Source organism: Cyanistes caeruleus, chromosome 2 (genome assembly GCF_971803275.1).
Source record: "Cyanistes caeruleus chromosome 2, bCyaCae1.hap1.1, whole genome shotgun sequence".
Taxonomy (NCBI): Eukaryota; Metazoa; Chordata; class Aves; order Passeriformes; family Paridae; genus Cyanistes; species Cyanistes caeruleus.
Window position 1 is genome coordinate 25,576,797 of NC_141702.1, and position 16,471 is coordinate 25,593,267.

General features: G+C 37.7%; 1 protein-coding gene across 17 annotated transcripts in view; it reads right to left on the reverse strand.

Annotated features, from left to right (window-relative positions):
- KHDRBS2 (KH RNA binding domain containing, signal transduction associated 2) overlaps nt 1–16,471 on the reverse strand; it is a 403,209-nt gene that overhangs the window by 41,396 nt on the left and 345,342 nt on the right. For 16 of the 17 annotated variants that reach the window (XR_015282867.1, XR_015282864.1, XR_015282865.1 and 13 more), the window contains one exon: nt 12,828–13,081. The exons of the other annotated variant lie outside the window; for it this stretch is intronic. The gene's annotated coding sequence lies outside the window, so the exon portion shown is untranslated. Of the gene's footprint in view, nt 1–12,827; nt 13,082–16,471 lie in introns of those variants that run through there. 17 annotated transcript variants of the gene reach the window in all.

Consider the following 16,471-nt stretch of genomic DNA (forward strand, 5'->3'; position numbering starts at 1 on the left):
ACTGAGACAAGACACAGTGAAGTTAATTCTCATTCTAAATGCAATATATTTTAAAATCAATTTCAGTACTTTCATATGGAAAAAAAGTAGAAGAATAGCAGTACCAGACACTTTTAAAATGTAAAAATTCATGTAAAAAATTTAAAGCATATCCTTACATTTAGACACAAAATATCTGTCCAAGAAATGAAATTCCCCAAATACATAAGAAGGGCAAAACCAGCTGTGTAGTGAGTATAAGAAACTGTGGCAATATTTCAAGGTCAAGGGTGTTGCTTTTTGTCGATCTATCATTCCTCTTAAAAGCTGCAGTTTTGCTTTGTCTATTTTCCTCTCAGTCTGTGTTTATTGTGTCAAATAGCTCTTGAATACTCAAGAAAACTGAGTTTGACAATCATGAAGAAAGCTATAGCAAGAAGGTACCTTTTACCTGCTGTGGCATAGTTGTACACTTACCAAATCACAGAAGATAGAATGGGATGGTTTGGGTTGGAAGAGACCTTAGAAATAATCAAATTCCAACCCCCATACTATGGGCAGGGACATGTTCTGCTAGATCAGGTTGCTCAGAGTCCCATCCAACCTGGCCTTGAATACTTCCAGGGATGGGGAATCCACAACTTCCCTGAACATCTTGTTCCAGTACCTCACCACACTTTATTCTGGTAAAGAATTTCTTCTCTGTATTTTTAGGGATAAAGCTGGGGCTTCAGACAAGCCTTGCCTAAACCTAAGATTTTTTTGGCTGCAGCTTGAATCTAGGTGGCCCACACTTCAAATCATTCCAGCTTGCAAGTTCTGTGTATGGTAGATCAGATCTAGTGTAAAATGTGTTATTTATTGAACAGACAGAAATGTGTTATTTATTTAAACAGAGCTACTTCACAGTATAAAACACAAGAACTACTACAGTTCACATAAAACAGTGCATTATCAAGGTACCTATATTATAGCTAGGAAAGAAATAGTATAGATTGTGAGTCAACGTAACCTCTCACTAAAATGACAATAATTTACACAGAGTCCCTTAACTCAGCTGTCAAGGGAGCAACCACAAAATTTGTATCCCAGGAGACCCCCCCACATTTCCAGGGAATGTGAAGATTTCTTCTTTGTGAAAGTTTGGTTTAGCTTTTATAGTTTGCAGAGTGAAGTGTCTGTCAGTCAGAAATTCCAGCCTGTTTCCACATCTGCTTCCACAGCAAGATGTTTACTGTCAGCTGAAAACATCAATTCCATTGTGCCAAAATAGCTCACTACAAGGCAAACTGTCTTGATTGAGTTATTTCACCAAGGCTTATGTGAGGCTCATGTGAGAGTGAGATCCCCTGAGTTATCAGCTAACAAGCAACAGAGAAGCTTTCCTGGGGGGATGGGCTGTGGGGTGAGATGCCCTGCTACATATATCTAATATAAACCTACCTTCTTTCAATTTAAAGCCATCCCCCCCTTGTTCTGTCACTAATGCCTTTGTAAAAAAGTCCCTTTCCAGCTTTCTTGTAGGCCTCACTAAAATACTGGAACCCTGCTATTTATCTCCTGGATCCTTCTCTTCAAGTTGAACAGCCCCAACTCAGCCTGTCTTCACTGGAGAGATACTCCAGCCCTCTGGTCATCCTTGTGGCCTCCCCTGGACCTGTTCCAACAGGTCCATGTCTTTCTTGTGCTGAGCACACCAGAGCTGGACACAGCACTACTGATGGTGTCTCACAAAGGCAGAATAGAGGAGCAGAATCACCTCCCATGACCTGCTAGCTGCTCCTCCTTTGATGCAGCCCAGGATGCTTTTGGCTTTCTGGGCTGTGAGTGAGTGCACGCTGCTGGCTCATGTTTTGCTTCTTGTCCACCAACATCCCCAGGTTCTTCTCCTCAAGGATGTTCTCAGCCCATTCTCCAGCCAGCCTGTACCTGTGCTTTGCATTGCCCCACCACAAGACTTTGCTGAACTTCATGAGATTCTCACAGCTCCACCTCTCAAGCCTGTCCAGGGATCTCTGGATGTTTTCCCTCCAGGCTGTCAACCACATCACACAGCTTGAGGCTGTCAGCAAACTGCTGAGGGTGCACTTGATCCCGTGACTATGTCACTGACAGAGGTGTCAAACAGTTATCAGTACCAACCTCTGAGGGATGCCAGCCATCACTGCTCTCCACCTGGACATTGAGTCATTGACTACAACAGCTTGAGTGTTGAATCCAGCCAATTCTTTGTTCATCTGTTAAATCCATGTCTCTTCAGTTAGAGACAAAGATATTTGACACTGAGGAACAGTGTCAAATGTTTTGCATAAATTTAGATGAGCTTTAATGAAAATTAAAATATGCCCCATCCCCACTTTTTATAGTTTAAAACCCAAGCTCCTCACTTTTTTTCTTTAACCCACTTGTTTTTACTTTGTATTTACTTCTTATTTGGTTGCATGATATTGCATACTTGGAAAAGTCTTATGCAAAATCATTGAGAAATCAGAGAATGTCACAAAAAATTCTCTTTCTGTTTCAACAAGAATCTGTGCTGTACTGTTTTAGTGAAAATTCCTGAAGCATGAACATGTTATTCAGACTGAATTTTCTCAAAATCTATGCTTTGGCAGAAGAGGCTGTAAATGTGGTTTTTCTGTCTGAAGTATTTTAAAGATTTTTTTAAAGTGTCTGACACCTGTACACCTCCTGTCATGACTGAAGTACACACAACTAGTAACTAATAATGCTGGGTAACCATTTGGCAGGAATATTTCCAGGTTTTGTGTCTATGTAAAATAGATCAAGAGTATCTTCAAAAACCAGTGTGGAAGGAAGAAGAGCAGAAGATTCACTGGTTCAGATAAGCTGTGTAGAGGGTGTGACTGAGCCATAAGACAGACCATACTGAGTTCAGTCCAAAGGCGAAGCTCTGTTTGTTAGTGGCTGGCAGCAGAAGCACAAGGACAGTGTCTAAATGATAGCAGACACAGAAAGATCTTTCCCTTAGTCCACTTGCTTCTGGCAAAACCAAGTGTCACCACCTCACTACAGGAATTCTTTATGGTTGTTGGGTAAAGTGGCTTTCTGATAGTCACAGGGAAATTCTGTTTGATTCCTTCTCAGCACCAGAGCTATGGGTGATGCTTTGGCGAGTTCAACATTCACCCAGACCTGCAGCCTTCATTCCTATTCCTATCTGTGAGTAGTGGCCAGAATCAAATAGAATTATTTGACTGATACCAAAGATGAGACAGGCTTTTTAGGCTAGTACTGTAATAGCCAAAGAAATTCTATGTGCAGCTCTCTTCCTCATTCTTCAGAACCTAACTGAATTACGGATCTTTGAGGAGATATTTTAGGGGCTTTGTACAGTGTGTACTGCTGGCATTGAAGTGGCTTTAATGCAGAGAAAAGCTTTAAAGATTTTTCTGATTTTTTAAGTAAAACAGAATCCAGCAGCTCTTTGTGAAGATAATTACATGGAGAGGGTTTGTCTGAAGTGTGTTTCAGAGAAATAAAATACTCCTCAGATAACACTTTATGGGCTGCAGTTTTTTGGAATTTTTAGCTTCCCTGGGTGAGATGCTTTAATCAGAAATAGGATTATGTAAACCCAGTGCTTGAAAGATCCCATTTTTAATACACAGAAAGATATTATTCTGTTTAATGTGTAAGATCACAAAAAATATGAGCATTACTCAAAAAAGTAGTCTTACAGACCTTCCTTTTCTTAAGATAATAAAAGTAAATTTGGCCATATTTTACTGAGCACTGTTACAGATTTCGATGGTCCAGGGAACTTTAAAGGATTAGTGAAACAACTGAAGCCACTGGTAACACCATTAGATGTTTATTTGACTTGGGATAAGAAACAAGATGAAGTGAAATTAAGTCTTTTAATAATACCCAAGTGACAATACTCAGGATGTAACTAAGCTACCCTAGGAAAGAGGATGCCTGTTAGAGCACATGAATGCAAGAGTCCAAAAAGTGCTCAAAAGAAAAAAAAAAAATATTTTTACTATTAAAGGCAAAAGTATTTATGTAACATTATCAAGAAAATTTGAACTTAGAGTGAAAATCTGAACAAATGTTACAAATAAAAATTGTTGTCATGGTCTTTCATAAATTAAAGAAAAAAATTAATTATTTTTATTTCCTGTAAGAAAACATCAGCCCTAAACATGTGCTGTTAGCAACCCATTTCAGCTCTGTTCTGCTACAGTTAGAGCTTCTGCAGGTCCTGTTGTGCATTCTAATGGCTGAGAAATTGAGATTTAATGAAAAATTGGTGTATATGAATGAAAACATTCAGGCAGTTTTGGGGGAGGAAGATGCAATCTAATTTCATTTTTCTTCTTGTGACGTACTAAAAGCCATCTAAACCACCATAAGATTGTCTGCTTGTTATTCTGGACATTTAAATGATAAAGAGATTCAGTGGCAAGAAGTTTTGTGCTTAAAAGCAAATTATTCTGTAAGATCAAAATGATATAGTATCTGTCTCCACCCTTCTGCTGATCATAAATCTGGCTTGCTAGAACTCCTTGATTAATAACTACTATAGCTTTAGATAAAATTTCAAAATACTGCTTCAGTCATTCTAAATAATGAAAATAATTGGAATATTGCTGAAGTGCTGACTGATAATTCAGCCTAGGTTGGCCTTTTGTTTTGGTATTGCTGATCAAGATAGAATTTTCACTGGGAGTTGTTAGGACAACTCTCCTATTTAATACAGTACTTTTACTTTAAAAAATAAAATGTGTGTTGAAGCTAATAACTTCAGTCTCCTTACTGAGGGGCAGATTTGGCAGCAGTTGAGCTATGAAGGCAAGGGGAAGATAAGCAGAGAGTATCTGGGCAGTATCTGCATTCATACAATGTTGACTGTACTCATCTCCTTCCTCCTCACACCACCACTGGTGTGACCACTGATGGGTAACGTAGGGCAGTTGTTTCCAGGCTGGGACATGAAGACCTGCCCCTGGTAAACATCAGAGGGATCCAGCTGTGTGATGGGTTTTCCAGAGCTGGAGTTAACTGAACTGACATTAGTCCATTAGATTATACCAGTGTGTTAAACTCCCAAGAGAAACAGTAAGTGGTTAATTTCAAGTATGATATTTTAGAAGATGGCATTTATAAACAAATATGATTCCATTTCATTATACAGCCATTACAGCTCCTAAAATGGCAGGCTTTGTCACTAAATCAGACTGAATTTAGTATCTTGTGCTAAAGCATCAGGAATAATGTCCTTATTTCAGATCTTGTGATATTTGGAGTTCAGGAAAGAACTGAATATACTGAGTCACGTGTATACTAGTTTTGCTAGCACCCTATACAGACTACAGTGTTGGAATTTCAGAATTTAGTGGGACAGAACTTTTAATTAAAAAATAGAGAGAAACTGAGAATTATAAATGTGAGTCTGGTGTTTTTTTTTTACTGGGCAGATTAGTACTTTTTAAAACACAAAGCATAAAAGAGCATAAAATAACCTAATGTGAAAAACCCTCTTAAAGACCCAAACCTCCAAACTTTGAAAGGAAATCTTATGACATTATTAATGTTGACTAGAATATTTATAATATATAAATGCTCAGTAAGAAATATGAAATAATATGAACATATTGTAAGGGGAATGAACCCTAATTTCAGCCTTCACTTATCTCCTGCTTGTTTGCCATTGTACAGACATAGCTTTGTTGGGCTCACTTATATGAGTCTGGGCTAGTCTTAGCAGAGCAGCACAGGCTGCTTTTCCAACATCTGTTTGGCTGACAGGAGAGTTCCATTCCTTTCCTTTGTTCCTTACTGGAGGGCTTGGGAAATCATCCCTGTGACTCCTTTTGGACAACCAGAAACCAGACCAGATATTCCCCTTCTATTTTCTGTGCTCAAATGAGTGGTGAATAAAAAAGCTAGGTCTCATTGCAGTGAAAAAACAAATCTAATCCAGTCATGCCTGGATGATGGAACAAGCCAGAAGGTCTCCCAGGATGGGGAGTCAGGAGTCAAGGATTAAAAAATAATTACAGCAAGCGACTCATGATGCAAGGTGTTCTCAGGAACTTTCTCAACTTTCTTTTAGGCATTGGCAGGAACTGCACTCAGTAAGACTAGCAGAGCATAGTAAGTCTTTGCAAAATCATTTTCCTTAGCTAAAGCTGTTGGCACTTGAAGTGGTAAAAGGGCAGCTACAGTTTAGCTCACAAAGCTGCTACATTTTAGTCAGAATGCAAGAAAATGTGGTGAGATTTAAAATAAGTAACAAGAATTCAACATTTCTGGACTGGATTATACTAGGTACATCAATCCTGCTTTTTATCATTCAGCTCGTGTCTGAGCACTAAATATAAATAGGGATGCAAGGTAGTTTCTTCTGTCCACTGAATGGCTCAGACTATTGTGCAGGTAATGAGAACAGTGTGGGATATAATTCTGTAATTGCATCAGGGACTAGTGGCTGATGTGATAACAAAGAAACTCCCACCTTCCTCGTTACCTTTGGTCATAGGGCTCTTTAACCCATGGGAAAACTTTGCATCTTCATGTAGTCATGCAGTCCAGCAAAATTTCAGAGTCTGGGCACAAAGAATATTCCACTGACTCTCACCCCTCACCTGCCTCCTCATGTGTTTGTGCTGTTGCAGACCCCAAGGACCTGCCCAAGGACCCTGGGTCACATGCAGCAGTGAGCAGTGTTTGGAGCCCATGGGCTGGATATATTTTTAACATGTGGTCACAGCATGGCAGAAAGATGCCATTAACTGCATGTGGAGTCAACAGCAGATCTGTGGGTGCAAAGAACTGTTTTTGGAAAGTCCATTTTATACCTCTGCTGCAGTTTAAAGCAGCAGGTATTCTTCCATCTTATGAGAATGTGTGTACAGTGTCATGCCATAGGACTGGAGGCAACATTCTTTTCTGTGTTTGGAAAAAGAACATTCTCCTTGGCTTCAGTGGTACCTATGCAAATCTTCACACCATGGTTTTTAGCTAGGAGCCTCAGCTCTCAGCTCCCTTGGAAAAAATTTTGAAATTCCAAACCAGCACAATCATCCCCAAAGACTTCTGAGCCATGAAAAAAAACAGTATTGGCCAGACATGAGGCCCTGAGCTCTGGCTTGTAAATGTCTGTAATGGAAAATGGCAAAAGTCTGGGCCAAGTGAGCTACCACCTGGCAGTGCCAAGGCCCAGCCCATGGGACAGGACAAGTTAGGGACCCAGCAGTTCCTAGGGATGTAGACACCCTTCCCACAAGGCCTGATGTTTCTGGCACAAAACATCATGGGATCAATTCAGTTTGCTTTGTGAAGAGTGAGTTGGCAGTTGTCAGTGAGCTCAGCAACCTCTAAACTGGAGATGTCCTTCATACACAAGCAGTTCTCTCCCTCTACAGCAGTCCTGAAAAAGGACTGTGGATGGCCAAGGAAGCTTTCAGCAGGCAGACAATTTTTTTTTCTTCCTATTTGTATGGATAATTTGTCTTAAGACCAGTAATGACAATAGTGTACTTGTTGTCATATTCTTTCCTTCCCAAGGAAGCTATTTTTGGAAGGTAATGTGCAGCTCAGACTGATGGACCATGCTGCCACAGTCTGATTTCAGTCAAAGCATTTATTCTTTGTATTCCCACATCCTCTTGTCTTTTTCAATTCTACCTAACGAGAATGTTCTTGTAGCTAAAGGCAGGAAGAAATCTGTCACGTACACAGCTCTCCCTCCAGCATGCCTTCCCCCTCTCTATGTCTTGCTCTCTCTCCTTTAATTGGGCTAGGGAGAAAACATTTAGCAATTTCTCCCCCTCTTTCCCCTCATTAGGCTAACGATGACATATTCTGTTTCCAGAGTGTCTGTGGGAGCACAGTATAGCAGCCACTGCTCATTGTTAACACCAGAGGAAGAAAGAGCTGGTGGCTTGATCCAGAATTTATGGAGATGCATGTAAATGAGAAGATATTTCCTTGGGATCAGATGTAATACAGAAGTGAAAAATCAATGGGGAGAATTTCAGAATCTTGTTTGGTGGTGTTTTGAGCTTCCTATTATCTTATAACCTTGATGTTTTGAGTGCTGATATTATCTTACAACCTTATTGTTCCTAAGCAAAGTACATTCTTCCTCAGGTACATTGATACAGACAAACCTTTGTCTTTTTACATAATTTTTTCAGTGCTTTAAGATTTATTTTTCCTGATTTCATTTATCATTTTTCTAGGTTTTTTCCTCACTTTCATCTATATACTGACAAACCCATGTGCAGTAAATTCAACATTTTTTCCATACACATGAAATTAGGATTGTTCTTTTTATCTAGCATTCCTACTTTTTATTTACTTCCTTTGTTTATTGTCCTTCCTTTCCTCCTGCCTGCCTTTCTTTCTTCATTTTGCAAAAAGGTAGTAATGAGCTCTAAAAACATCTCTATACTTCAGCTACTGCTGCTAATTGCAATCAAACTTATCACCTTCTTTTAACTTCTTTTAATTACCATTTAAACATTCTCAGATCCTAGTCACATTACTGACTGATTTGTCTATAGAGATTTTTTAAAAAATATAAACTGATAATTAACCTACAAACAGTACAGATTTCTATACACCAAAGGAAAATGAGTTTTAATTGCAGATGTGGAAAGATAGGCAGAGGTGACAGAAGAAACTGTATTTAATGCAACTGTATTTACAGCAGAGTGAATGATGTATAAATGCAAAATAGATATATTCAATAGTCTCTGTCTGCAACTCATTTAATGGAATTATTAAGAAACAGAAGTTCCTATAAATTTGAATCCTGATATTTAATGTGTCTGTTGACTTCCATCAGAAATGTTTAAATACTTTAGGGCAGTGATTAGTTAGCAAAGCCTCACATTATCTCTGAGAGTGAGACAAATGATAGGACTTTCATACAAAAGAATAAAATGAAGTACAGAGTAAAAGTGACTACTAGAACATTACAAAATCATAGTTGTATCTAAAATAAACTAAAATTGAGAAAATCTTGGGTGAAACTGGAGCTCTATGTGGGTCATGTGTAGCTTCTCCTTTAGAACAGCATTTGGTTTGATCCTCTTTTGTGTTCTTCCACCCCAAGCCAAAGCTCACAGGCTCTTCTGCTGGCCAGCATCAGTTGGCAGGCTTTGGTGTCCCCTGAGGTGTGTCTAACCCTCTGTGCAGAGGTATCATTTCCAGAGAGACGCCATGGTAATGTGCATGCTCCCAGAAATCTCAGGCAAATAGAGTGTCAGGACCTGACACTGCATTCCTGGGAAATATGTGCAAAACTAAGGATGGTTTAAGTGAAGGATGAGCTGAGCCCAGCGTCCCAAGCCAGCAGTTTGCAAGGAAGTCTCTGTGCAGATTCAATCACTGGCCTCTCTGCCAAGACTGTCAGCAAAGGTGCCAATTAGTGCCAGTTGTGATGATGATTTTTGTGATGCCAGCACCTGTCCACTATGAACTGGACTGTGACCACCCTCACATTTCCCATTAGATGCTGAGCAGCTGTCAGGTGGTAGCAGAGCTGAATGATGTATTAGCTTCTGTGCACATCAGTAAGTCAGCCTCTATTGTCTCCAAAATGCCTTTCGTGTCAAGTTATTTTAATCTCTCTTTAATAATGCAACTGACTTTGTTCCTTTGATTTTAGTCTGATTTCTAACTCATGGATTATTATTCATATAATACCAAGTAACATTGTGTGACAAAACAAAACAAATTCAAATGCAAGTATAACAAGAATTTGAGCTGCAGGCACAAAAATCACACTTGCAAAAATGTACTTACACAGCCTTTTAGTAGCAATAAATTCTGTAATTATAAACCTATCTTACTTCTGGCATGATGTCAGCTTGATAAACAGAGACTTGTACAGAGGAGTGTTTGAGGTGGACATGTACAGTTTTAATGTATGCAGACTTGAATACTGTGCCCCAGTTCAGTTTGGAGAACAAAAGCAGCTTTTCATACACAAAAGGTATGCATGCACACATGTGCTGAGGTCCTGACCAGGAGACCATTGCTCCTAGGGGAGTCAGTGTCTCACACAGCTGTTGTCCCAAACAGGCACAGGCCTGCACTGTGCTGTGCACACAAAATGTGCTCTGCACATGGTGTGACCTCCAGGTCTGTGCTGTGCTCTGCACATTCTCTGCCTGCAGGACAAGCTTGGTTGGCTGGTTGTAATGAAGTAGCCCGTGGGCAGCTGGGTCACACCAACTCCTTGCCTTTATCTAAAGCAGAAACAACAAATTCCCATGTGCCAATCCTTTTTTTTTTTTTTTTTTTTTTCAGTGAAAATGATTGATGGAGTTATTTTGTTTTAGGAAAACTTACAGGAACTTAAAACACTGAAATATTGGGTAACCTTTACGTGGATAGGATCTGCACAGGATACAGAGCCTGCATGGAGGCTCGTTCACTGGCGCGTAACTTGGGCTTCCCAGCATCTGAATGGGTGTAAGATCATCTGTGCTAACCTTTTTTTCTTTGAAGTGTTGGCTGCAATAAGTGGTATTTTAAACCATATTTCACAAAGTCTGAGCATCCTTGTTACTGGGATTACAATGAACCAGCAACTCCTGGCACAAAATCCTATTTGTGGGAATGTGTGCACTGCACATGGTCTGCTATGCTTTGATGTGTCTCTTTTGTGATCTTGCTTCAATATGTTTTTTCCAACAGCCTCATCTTTTTTTGTTTGTTAATTTTGTTCTGCTGTTAATTTTTTGAACATACCTCACTGAAGATTATATAATACTTTTACTTTGAGATGTATGGGTTCACGGGCATATTTTATGCAAAACTCATATTCACCATCCTCACTGAAGAAAGACTTCATGGAAATGCCCCAGAACCGTATTATATATTTGAGATAACTGATAAAAGGAGATGTCTCTTAAAGTTTAACTTCAAGCTTTTGTACTGGTTCATAAGATGCACTTGATTATTTTCATAATTTTTCAAAAAAGAATAACTGTGATCACACAGTGAAAAAAATCCATTTTATAAAATAACGAAATAAGGCTGCACAATGCATTCCAGGTGTTCCCCATGTTAGATACTGTGTGACACAGCAACAATGTTTTGCATAATCATGAGAACTAAAAATCATGTAACAAAACCCAGTTCCTTCATCTGATACATTGGACTGACTCTCTGAGAAATCCTGGAGATATTTGTGTGACTACACATTGAGTTTCCCCTCAAAACCCTGGATTCTCTATTTAGTCATGCCCTAAACATGATCATTTAAAAAAGGATACAACAGCATGTATTTTATTTTTTTCATAGCAAAATTATATATGGTCAGAGTTCTTAGTAATTCAAATTATAAAAATTCACATATTTATATTGTGAATAATAATTACAAACTGAAAAAATAGTTTTATTTATTATTTTCTTTATGCTGCATATTGGATGGCTGGTATGTTTGGTTAGGAAGCAGAAAAGAGCTATTTGTAGTCATTTCAGTTTTGAAGATTGTTAGCTTAATAACAAGGAACTTGATAGAAACTTGTATCTAGTGGATTTTCTCTAGGCACACAGGAAACATTAATTTCCATAGGCACTTACGAAATGAACACCCATTAGGGAATTTTTGTCTGTAGTTTTGCAAATCCTTTGAAGTTTTGAAATAGACTGCACGTTGCCAAGGCATTGAAAAGCTATCCTACTTTATAGCTGCAAAACAAAGGATGAAAAATGCATTTACAATCTCCAGTGGAAAATAAAATCACCTAAAAAAAGGTGATAAAAAAATCCCCAACAAGTATAAATATACGTACTTATACATTCACTTGAGGTACTGAAAACATATTTTGGATATGGTAATTTTGTCTCTCTTGACCAAAGCAGAATGGCTTTTCTCAGCAAGATGCTGCATGTAATGTACCACAGAGTTCTTTTTAAATGTATTCTCCAGCTGGTGTGGGAAAAAGAGGTTCGACATGATTTCTAATTGTGAACTTGTGCAAACCCATGTAGCTCTACTTCAGCCAGTAACACTTCAAGACATTTTTATCTTCAGAACAACATAAAATGTTTTCTTTAATAATCATTAATATATTTAAAATCTAAATTGTTACATTCTTAGGTAATACTACATTTATCATATCTCATCAGATATGAGACTGTGTCTATTTATATAGCTATGAGACTGTATCTATTTATATTTATATCTATATATGAGACCATATCTATTTATCATACCAGAAACTATATGGTATTAATTACTCATATAAGTAACTTATACAGGGGCATGCTATATACTGAATTTTTTCATCAAGCACAACACTTGTTCAGTTGCCATAATAACATTAAACATAAGGACCCTGATTTTAGCATTAAAATACAATATTCAATTCCAGAAGATTTTTTTCTCCCCTTAGACCTATAAAGCAAAAGGAAGAGTCATCATCCAGATAATGATTTAAGCTAGAAAATTCTGACAGCTCTTATATTAAAACAGCCTATTGGATACACTGCAAATTCCTTTGCCTTCAAAGAGTTCCATACCTTCAGAGACTCTCCAAAGCAGGACACACACAATGTGTTGTGTGTTGGAATTCATTATCTTTGTTCTTAGGTTATTCAAAGAAAAGCTGGAAAATCTGTATTTTCAGCATTGCTGATGCAGTGCATTATTTGTTGCACATTATGCAGCAAAACTTGGTGTACTGTGCACCTTGTGTTAACATACCTTCCCATGTTTAAGACTAGAAAATATTAATGGAAAATGCGTTGTATAAGCAGGAAAGTGTGTTGTAAAGGAACTGAAACAAATAGTGTGCATGCTGGCTCTCTGCTTGGCTTAGGTTTTTGAAACCTAGACAGAATCCACAGTCAGACCATTAAAGCAGAAAGGGATTTATTCTGTGTAGTTCCATCATCTTGTTACAATCTTAGTCATAGAAAAGGAAGCGAGAACTTTGTGCCATTTTCAGTCCTTGTTTAATATCTTCTTCACAGGAAAATGATCCCAGGATATTAAACTAATCTGTTCTTTCGGATAATAAGGATGTAATGTACCATTCTGACCTTTCCAAATGCTGTGTTTCAAATTACTGTTCATTAGATTTTTTTCCTTGATTAAAGTCTCACTAACCTGTAGAAACAGAATGAAATAAGATCTAGTCAAGACATAGCATATCAAGCATGATCAAAACAAAACCACACATTTGTATAGCTCAAGGGCTGTAACAGATATTAACAGTTTGTTGTGCTAAATTACTGCTGTGTTCATTCATAACAAAGATGCTAAAACGATGTTTGTTTAAATTTTTCACATGCTAATTTAGAGTTGCAAGCTGAAGAACTTTTATTTGGTTCAAAGTTTAATTATGAGAATAAGAAAGACTCTATTTCTGGTATCCTGTAGAAAAGTTTCAGAGATGAAGTCATAAGAGAACTGAATAATAAGCCTCAAATGAAAATGTAATTAAATGATAAAATATATATGACTGAGGGCCAGATTCTGCTAACCCTAATAATTTTTATTTAGATTCAGAAGTAGATATTAAGGGCAGAAGAAATGATGTATTGTCTAGTCTAACCTCTTGTGTGGTCCCAAAATGTTATCTATTGGCCTCTGTTGCTTCTGAATGAGATGTAGCATGTCTTTCTAAGAGACCCAGATGGCTCTAATGGTTGAAAGCTCTCACTGTTAATTTGGTGATGGGGGAACAGACTGGAATTCTTGGCTCCACCTAATTACACATTCCTTCCTCCTAAATTAGAGGGCTCTTTACTGTCAGGAATACTTTTTGCCTGTAGGTACCTGAAGGCTGTAGTCAAGTTACTTCTCAGTCTTTTCTTGACTGAATTAATAGCTAACAATTTATTCAGTATTTCATTCCTGTATTTTTTTTTTTATTTTCAGAATTATTTTCTGTACCTCTTTTTTATATTCCATACCTTTTTCAACAAACCATAAAGGTGCATGGCTTTCCAGTAAGTTTGACAAATGTGATAAAAGTGCAAATTTCTGAATACTATTTACCTATTTACTCTTACAAAGATTACATTTGTCATCAAATAGCATCCCATTCACAGCTCATATTCAACTTACATCTATAATGACACTGTGTCCTTCTCAAAACCATTATTTTTCTGAATAACTCAGGATCAAAACATACTTAAACCTAAATGAATTATTAATCTAAACAAAAAATTAGATGCAAGCTCTCCCTTCATATACAATTAAAAATAAGTTAATATACTACTCCCTTGTGTTCACAGTTTAATTCTTTTATCTGTAAGTGCCCATATTAATGGGACTTTAAACTGGAAGTTTAACACCCTAGGCTGGTTTTACTTTCTCTCTTTTTAACAGTGCAGTGGTTTTGCTTACAGTTTAACCTCTGCTGAGGAGAACTGGCCAGCCTTGGGACTGATGTCACAGAATTACCTACACACTTGGTGGTGATGAAACAACTGCTAATGGTGCTCCTGAGAGAAAATAACTCAGCGTTGGTGTGGATGTTATGAATGCCTCCTGAGGGACTGCACTATCTGTCAGACCAATTGCTTAGCTGTTGTTTACCTTTTTTGTCTGCATGGATCAGTAAGCATTTTAAAAGCACTGGGTAGGAATCAGTTAGCACTTATAAAACCAAAAGACACAACAAGAAAAAAAATATATTGTTGCAACAAGAAAATTGCCCAGTCTGGGCAGCAAATTTCTTTTAAGTGGTGTGTCTCATACTGACAAGTATTAAGAGATGAATATGAGAATGCAATGAGAGGTAACAATTCACATGATTTCCTGTAGGAAAAACAGATAAGTATCAAGAAGAGCAACAGACTGAAGTTCCATGTTTAACACTCTTCCTCAGATTTATTTTTTTCCTGAGCCTGAATATCAATATTAAGGAAAAAATGCATTTTCTTAGAAAAGAAGCTGAAGGACGTAGTTGTAGCTGTGGGTTATACCAGTTGGTTTCTGCCACAATGCTGGATCCCAGGAGAAGGCAAGTCATTCGTCAGGAAGGGTTTACAATGAATAGATACTGTATTAACTAATGGCTCACTTTCAATTCATATAGAGAGCTCAAAAGGAAGTAGCAAAGCCAAAGCAAGTAATTTAAGATCCTTTCAAAGATCTAGTATCCCTATGGATGCACAGGGGGTTAGCAAGGCAATGCACATACACACAAAAAGTGACCAGAATGGGAATTTACAACCTTTTCTAGTTTGAACATGTATGAATGATCTGGCACATCAGCATCAGCTATCCCGTTCTGCCTGTGGTTCCCTTCAAGGACATTGTTAGTGGAGGCACTAAAGATTACATGTAAGAACTAATTACCACAATCTAGCCTTAAGTGACTACAGGAACCATGAGAACTTCCGGCTGAATCCAAAGATTCCTTGGAGGAAACATTTATCCTCTTTCTTGGTAAACTGCAATCTTTGGCATGCTTTCCTAGCAGGGCAGTACGTGGCAAAAAGACTGGAACTCCACAGCACTGCGCATGGCCACTTTGCCTGTCTACATGTGGTAATCTGAATTTGTTTAAGGATCATGAATGTTTTGTTTTGGGCTATTATAAAACCAGCCACCCATACAATGGAACCGTAAGGCTCTTCCTCTTCTCAGACTGAGATTGCTGCCACTCACCATATTCAAAATGCTATGTGGAGATCTACACAAATACATATTACTGACAGCAGGACCAGGCACCTTCATTGTTCATCCCAATATTAAGCCTACATAAACTTTGGAATCTTTGATTTTATGTTTTGTGTCCATGGGACTCTGAAAAAAGGACCCAGTGAATAACAAATGAACAAACATCATTTAAAATGAGGAGGAAGTCTAATTGAACAAGCATGTAAAATTGACACATTATTTCGACAGCATTAACTAGTGACAGCTTGACTTTCAGAACATTCTGTCTTTTACTTTGAAAAATAAAACATATGTAGTACACCTAGTTTTCTTGACAGGCCCTTGAAGAAAGGATAAGGATTTTATGTGACAGAAGATCTCAATGCATTTATGACACATTTTTTGTGTCCCCAAATATTTTACCAGTAAGCCAAACCCATGAAAACTTAGTTAATTTTATCAATGGATTGTAACATTAGGGTTTTTTCTTATTTTTCCTTTCCTTTTTTTTTTTTTTTTCCCCCTTTTGGTTTCTCTTCTGCTTTTCAAAATCTTGGATTTTTTGAGAAGTCATACAATTTTCTCAAAAATTAAATAGAGTCTCTTGTCTTAAGATGTGAACTATATATGTATCCTACAGGAATCAGCTTTTCTGGTAGCTGGAATGATTTTCCTACTAGCAGGAAGATATTTACATATTCAATTTTTTTTGGAAGTTAGATGTCAATCAAGTTTCTTAAGACTCAATTCTCCAAATCCCACTTCATGCTTGGTTGGAAAGCCATTAGATCCTTATATTTGCTTTTATTTCATTATAATTTCCTTTAGTTTTTGTAAGCAGTGAAGCAGTCCTTAATCACTGATCCCTTTTGATAAAAGATAATC